Below are 7,635 nucleotides of genomic sequence, written 5' to 3' on the forward strand. Positions count from 1 at the left end.
CTCCTCTCAGTTGCGCCATCCCTGGGTCAGAAAAGGGCTTAATCCAACATCAGAATGCTGTGCTTGTCTTATAATCATCTGATTTTCCTGCTCTGCCCTAATGGTCACACCAGGAATTTTGGAATGCTGTTCCAAGCAGTTTTTGTGCTCTTCCTACCCTCTGTGGGATGAGGTGTTCTCAGCATCAGAGGGAGATGGAAGGGCTGCACCTCTGTCTTTTGGAGATGTCACAACTGAATGTCTGGGAAATGAGGGGTGCAGTGCTCCAAGCCTGGCTCTGGAGCTGCATCCCTGTCCTTTGGGGATGCTGTAACAAAATTCCTGGAAAATGAGGGATGCAGCCCCAGACCCAGGCATGGAGCACTGCACCCCTGTATTTTGGAGATGTTGTAACAAAATACCTGGAAAATGAAGGATGCAGCCCCAGAGCCAGGCTTGCAAAGGCTGCTCATCCCTGTCCTTTGGAGATGCTGAAAGAAAATACCTGGGAAATGAGGGGTGCAGAGCCAGGGCTCCTGACAGAGCAGGACCCCCTGTCCCACCCAGCCCCAGCAGCACCTCAGTGTCCCCAGCTGCTCCAGGCAGCTCTCAGCCCTGGGTCTGGGGCTGAGATTTCCCTTAAATAAAGATTTATTTTTACAAAGAAATAAATCTTTATTTATCCCCAGGGCAGTGGGGGGCTGGGACAGAGGCTGAGCCCACACAACATCCTGACACAGGATGAGCCTGTGAGTCAAAGGAAATGGGAATGACTGGGAGAAGGATCAGGAGTGGCTGCAAATGAAGTAAATTTGCTGAAGACCATTGAGTTTCCCTGAGCCATCTTATTTGGGACCGAGTGTGCAGCAGAGCAGTTCACACAATCCTTATTGAGGATCAAAGCCAAACAATTCTGTGTTATTAAATTATTTTTTTAAATCCCCATATCCTGTCCTTGAATGTGATTCTGACAACAGCAGTGGTGGAAATATATCAGCCATTTAATATAATTCCTTTCAAGGAAACAAGAGTCACTTCAGTTTCTGAAACAAGCCCAGGAATCATTTTCTGTGGGAGAAAACAGACACTGATTATTTACTGCCATTGACGCAGAAAAATTTCCTCAATTACTCCTGGTGCATGTCAGGCATGAGACAGAGCAGGATGGATCTCAAGAGCATCTCTAGCAGAACTTCTCTGAAGAAAAATCTTCAATTTTTTCCACTCTTAAGTACTGAGAAAATAAAAAACCAGGCAATGCATCCACTGGAGAAAAGAAGCAGAACATCATACAAGGAAAAGACACTCAGTGATGAAAACAGGAGATGCTGAATTAATTCTGTAATGTACCAGAGCTGCTTTCCAGGAATCAGGGACAGCTCAAGAGATTCCCATCACTGGGACAAAGGTTAATGCATTGCAGAGTTTGCTCACTTTTCCCTCAGCACAATGAACAGCTGCAGATGTGGCTGAAGGGATTTGTGGCCACTGCTGCCCTGACCCATGGAAGTGGCCAAGGGGTTCCCAAAAGTGTCTGGGAGAGCAGCAGTGTGTCATCCCATGGGAATTGCAGGGATCTGCCAGGGCTGGCATCACCCAGGGCATCCCTAGCCTTGCTCTGGGGACAGCCAGGTGCCACCTGAGCCACCCCTGTGCCCCTCTTTGGGAAAACCCTCCTGCGAGGTTCCCCACCCACCTGGGTGGCTTTCCAGGGCAATGAGGATGCTCAATCCTCCCCAAACACCCCAAAAAGCTTCCAAATCTCAAAGGAGAGCTGTGCCACACAGTTTGTGCCAAAGTGGAGTGCAGCACAGGGATTGCAAAGGAGTCACACACAGGGAAGCAAGAGGTGACAAGAGTTTGATCACTTGTGTGATCACTGAAAAGCCCTCGTGGCAAAGGAGGGAAATGATCAGGGCTTCAGTTTGGTTGGTTCTCCACCACCTGCCACAAATCTGAAAATCAGGTTCAATCACTGATTCAACTGAATCTGAAAATCAGATTCAATCACTTCCACAGGCAGGAAAAGGAAAAAAATAAAAAAAGGGGGAGTAAATAAAGAAGGATGGAAAAAGGGACAAAAGGGTTCTGAATTAGACTGAAATGCTGAACCTTGCCTGGAGACTGGCCCCAGAGAGTTTCTGAGAGAAGCTGAGCTAACTTCTGGAACACAGAATGCCTGAGCAGCCACAATGCACCTGGCAGGATTCACCCAGCAAGCTGCACTGGGCACAACCCACGCTGGGGGCCAGAGCAGGAAGTTCTCTAAAAGCAGCAGGGCCCATGAATGCAGTATCCGGGGATTGCAACACATGAAGTTTTCTAAAACGAGCTGGCCCATGGAGTTTTCTAAAGCAGCTGTCAGTGCTGCAGGGAGCCAGCCCTGCTGGGTCCCTCAGGGCAGCTCTCTCAGCCTGGCAGCAAAGGGGGCTCAGGTGCCCCCTGTCCTGTCCTGGCCCTGCAGGGATCTGTTCTGGAGGAACAAGGCTGTGGAGCAGGTTTTGGGGCAGCCCCTCACTCATCGCCCGGCCACTGAGAAGCTCTGTGATTTTTATAATAATTTTAAAATCCATTTTTATCATTGTTTTGGAGAGGAGCAAGCAGTGAACAGCTGGGCTGGGGAAGCTCTGGGTGGACAGCACTGCATTAAAACCTAAAATCCTCAGGCTCTGCCACACACCACCAAACTCCCCTCTCCATTCAAATTGCACTTTTAACTATTTCCTTCATCCTTGGCTGCCCTCCAGAGCAGCCTATTCTATAAATCAGCCCTGGAAACAAGGAACAACAATGAACCTCCTGCAGCAAACACAAATGTAGGGCTCAAAAGCAGTGAGAGGGGAAAAAAGGAAAATCAAAGCTCTTTATTCTGCAAAGTTCTAAGGTCAGTTTTCCCTACAATTCCTAAAGGGAACAGCCCCAAAGAGAAACATATCATTGTGCTCCTAACAAACCCCTTCTTTCCACCTAAACACTTTTGTTCTATCCACATCCACTCTCAGCTTACAAAGGTTTCCTCAGCTTATTCCAATTCCTTCCTTTCCATAGGCATGTCTTGCCTGTTGCCCTGGGAATTCTTGAGTTCTCATCTCACTTTATTTCCCAGAACAGGGCACAAGGACTTTGGGAAACTCACTCATGGACTGGTAAACAGAATAACTTTTCTTTTATTTCCAAACTGACTGATAAACACCCAGATTGCTGGAAGAATTTCTTAACTCTGATCTGAAAATCTGAAACCACTGCTGGCTGAAAGCAACTCTTGGAATTTTGTGTGCCAGTGGTCATTTTGCAGGATAAAAAGCTGAACTCCCTCCTGTCCCTCCATGAAATTCTGTGCTGAACTAAGCAAGCCAAGAGCACCCACAGTGCTGCAAGGTGATTTCTGACTTACAGCATTTTAACAAAGAGCAGAAACTGGTGGGTTTAAATGGCAATGCTGCATTCTTCCAGGAACACCTGGGTGAGAAAATCTCCTCTTTAATTAATCACATGCTGGTTAGGTATGTTTATCCAAAGTCCACTCTGCACTTTATTTAGAGCAACAGATTGAATATTTTTTAACACTGTCCCCATTTTTTTTTAATATTTCCCTCTTATGTGGATTAGCTTAAAATATAACTCAGAATCATGGCAGGTCTTTCCATTTTCACCATGGCCTCCCCCTCCCTCTCCATTTTCCCTGTAAAACAGGAACAAAGCTGTCCTGATGCTGTGGGAGAGGCTGGGTGGTTTTGCTCAGGGTGGGGTGACAGTCACTGCACTGGCATCAGCAGGGATGGCCTCACCCATCCATGCCCTGGCATCAGTGGGGCAGCCCTGGTGCCAGCTGCAATGGGCATTGCAGGGAAATGGGCATTCAGAGCAGTGGGCATTCAGGGAAATGGGCATTCAGAGCAGTGGGCATTCAGGGAAATGGGCATTCAAGGAAATGGGCATTGCAGGGCAGTGGGCATTTCAGAGCAATGGGCATTCAGGGAAATGGGCATTCAGGGAAATGGCATTGCAGGGAAATGAGCATTGCAAGGCAATGGGCATTGCAGGGAAATGGGCATTGCAGGGAAATGGACATTCAGGGCAATGGGCATTCAGGACAATGGGCATTCAGAGCAATGGGCATTCAAGAAAATTGGCATTTCATGGCAATGGGCATTTCAGGGAAATGGGATTTCATGGCAATGGGCATTTCAAGGAAATGAGCATTGCAAGGCAATGGGCATTCAGAGTAATGGGCATCTCAGGGCAATGGGCATTGCAGGACAATGGGTGTGATGGTGTTCACAGGGGTCCCAGGAAGAGGGAAGCTATGAGGATCTGACTCCATGTTTCAGAAGGCTGATTTATTATTTTATGATGTATATTGTATTAAAACTATACTAAAAGAATAGAAGAAAAGGTTCTCATCAGAAGGCTAACTAAGGATAGAAAAAGAAGGAATGATAACAAAGGCTTGTGGCTGGGACAGAGAGTCCAAGCCAGCTGTGATTGGCCATTAATTAGAAACAACCACATGAGACCAATCCCAGATGCACCTGTTGCATTCCACAGCAGCAGATAACCATTGTTTACATTTTGTTCCTGAGGCCTCCCAGCTTCTCAGGAGAAAAAATCCTAAGGAAAGGATTTTTCAGAAACATGTCTGTGACAAATGGGCATTTCAGAGCAATGGACATTGCAGGGCAGGGCTGCAGTTCCCTCCCTCCAAACCACCCCAGCTTCCCCACCTGCCCTGCCTCTGCTGTTTAAGGATAGGCAGGGCAGAAGAAATAAAGGATTTGGGGTTTTGTCTCCTCGCCCTCTGCTCTGATCCACCCCTGAGAAGCAGCACCACGCTCTGTGCTGCTCAGTTTCTCACCATCAATTTTCTTTTTCCAAAAAGCTTGGAAACAACGATGGGCCAGGCCCTGGGTTGTGCAGAAGTGTGGGAGCAGCAGCAGCAGCAGCAGCAGCAGCAGCAGCCAGGTTCAGCTCCTGCTGAGCTCCCTGTGGGATCCTGACCTGTCTGCACTGGGCACAGCTGGAAGCACCAACCCCCTTCCCTTTTGCACATCTTGGCTTTGGAAGTTCTCTGCAAACAGGCCTGGCCAGTGAGTCACAGCCACCAATTCTCCTCCTCACCCTCTGAACAAATCCATTAATCTGAGAGCTGCTGGCTCTGTGCTGAACTCACCTCACCTCATCTCTACCAAAGGAGATTTCTTGGAAAAAAATTCTCCAGCTCATCACCATGGTTTGGGCTGCAATTTCCAGCGTATAAGCACAATAAAAATGGTTCAGAGCATTTCAACTTACAGAGCACTAGACTCTGATATTGGTTAACAATTCCATGTCTTTTTTTCTAGCAGGGATTCCAGAAACTTCCTTGAACACAGCAAAAAAACCAAAAAGGCCCAAAAAACCCCACCAAACAAACAACAACCACAACAACAACAAAAACAAAAAAACCCAAAAACCCTAAAACCACCAAAAACAAGTGAACAAAAAAACCAAAAACCAAATATCAAAACCAAAAACCAAAACAAAAACAAAACAAAACCCCAAAAAACCACCTAAAGCCCAAACTGAGCAGCCAGGCAGCCCCTCAAGCTGAACCCACTATTTTGCCGGGACACCTGCACAGGTTTTTTTTACTTAGACACAGCTGAGCAATTTCTAAACAGTTTTTGCATAAATCTGATTTTATCTACTGGAGGAAACCACAGAAAAAAGAGGTCAGACAGACAAACAGGGGGACAGCAAGGGCAGTGCAGCTGAAGAGCTCAGCACAAACCCTCCAGAGGGGCCTTGAGCAAACTGCCCCAGCACAGAGCTGCTCATGAGTCTCAAATCCTGCAAGTTTTTAGAAAAAATGTGTCAGAGCCCAGACAAAAACAGCTACTGCAGGTTAGTAAAGCCCTCAGTAAAGGATGAATGCACCCTGAGCTGGCAGTGAGGAGGGGCTCAGCCAGCAGAGCCCTGGGCCCTCAAGGAATTCCATCATGATTTGCACAGGCCCAGCTCCCTCAGGTGCCTGAATGCTTTATCTGAACAGTGGGAGGATGTGGCCCCCAGTAAAACAACCAGAACCCTGTGTCTGCTCACAGACAGTGCAGGAAAACAGCCAAAGGTTCTGGGAGCTATTCCTGCAGGAATTGCAGCATCTCTGCACCACTCCGGCCCATGGCAGGGCACAGATCACCACCAGCACTGGAGTTATTTGGATTCCTAGCCTGGATTTGTGTCCACCCCAGTGTCACACACATCCCCCAGTCCCTCACCCCCCATACGGCTGCCTGGGGCTGTTCTGGAGGGGAGGCTTGGAAGGAGAACCCTCAGGTCCTCAGGATGGCTGTGGTTCCTCCCATGGGCCTCCAAACCCATGTCCTATTGATGCCTTCAGTTTTAGTTTTCATGTTTTCCAGACTCTGTACTGCATTAGTTCATAATTCTGAGCTTCATATAAAGTGTCAGCAAGTTCTCCTCACAGCTCAGTCACACAAAACAATCCTTTTCCAGCCCCAGAACCAAGGACACCACACCAGCTCCAGGCCCAAAAAGTGCAAACAACAGAGAATTGAGGAGAGCAAACTGGGAGGATGGGACTGCTTAACCCAGAGCTGGAATTGGACAATTAACCCCAATATGGAAATGGACCAAAACTGATAAAAGTGCGAGAACTCGTGATCCTCATCCAGCTTGGGTGCAGCCCTGGCTGGGCTCTTGTGCTGCCCAAGGTGAATCCTGTGAAGGCCTTTCAATAAATCCCCACTTGATTCCTTTAACTCTGCCCAGCCTCTGTTCCAGGAGTTCCCAAGGCATCACTCTGGCCCACAGGACCCCTCCAAGGTGTGCTCTGACCCCTGAGGGCAGGCCCCAGCCCCTCAGCAGCCCCAGCCCAGCCCAGCTCCTTCCCAAACCTCCCCTCAGGGGTGGAATTCAAGCTGAAATTGTCCAACACTTTGTTTTTCACAGCTCAAGGGAGAATTTCTCTCCTAAAGCAGTGTGGAGCAGCACCCTAAATGCTGGTTATTTGTTGACTTTTGAGTCAAATGCTGCAGCCTGAAATGTTCAGCATCTAAACTGGGGAGCAGGCAGCAAGGATTTGGGGAAACGGGGAGTGAGGATTTGGGAACAGGGAGTGAGGATTTGGGGAGCCCCTGTGGAGACACATGGCCCCTGACATTTCCAGGCAGTGGGAATGGAGCTGGCATTCCATGAGGAGCCCTGAATACCAGCAGGGAAACCTCCTGAGCTGCAATGTCTCCATTTCAGGTGGAGTTTACCCCCTAAAATCTGGCTGATCCTGCAGAGGGGCTCCTCAGGAGCCACAGAGGGTCTGGGATCAGGGATCATTGGGATGTAAATGGATTTTTGTGCCTGGCTCTGTGATCTGTGCTGAGAGAGAAGGAATGGGAGCAAATCTAAGCAAAATTGTAGAGCTGAGCCCAGACAAAATATAGAGGGTTAGGATGTATTTGCAGCGATGCAAAAATAGATTCCAGAAGCTGAAATGTATCTGCTAAAATTATATTTTTTTTTCTTATAGGAAACTTCCTTCAACAAAATGCTGTCTGAGATTTTTGGGGGATTTTTTCTACTTCAAACAGGATTCGTTTCATGCAGATATGGATGTCTAAAAAGAAAATATTTTCAATCTAAGCTGGACATCTAAGCTTG

Source organism: Zonotrichia leucophrys, chromosome 4A (genome assembly GCF_028769735.1).
Source record: "Zonotrichia leucophrys gambelii isolate GWCS_2022_RI chromosome 4A, RI_Zleu_2.0, whole genome shotgun sequence".
NCBI classification, from domain to species: domain Eukaryota; kingdom Metazoa; phylum Chordata; class Aves; order Passeriformes; family Passerellidae; genus Zonotrichia; species Zonotrichia leucophrys.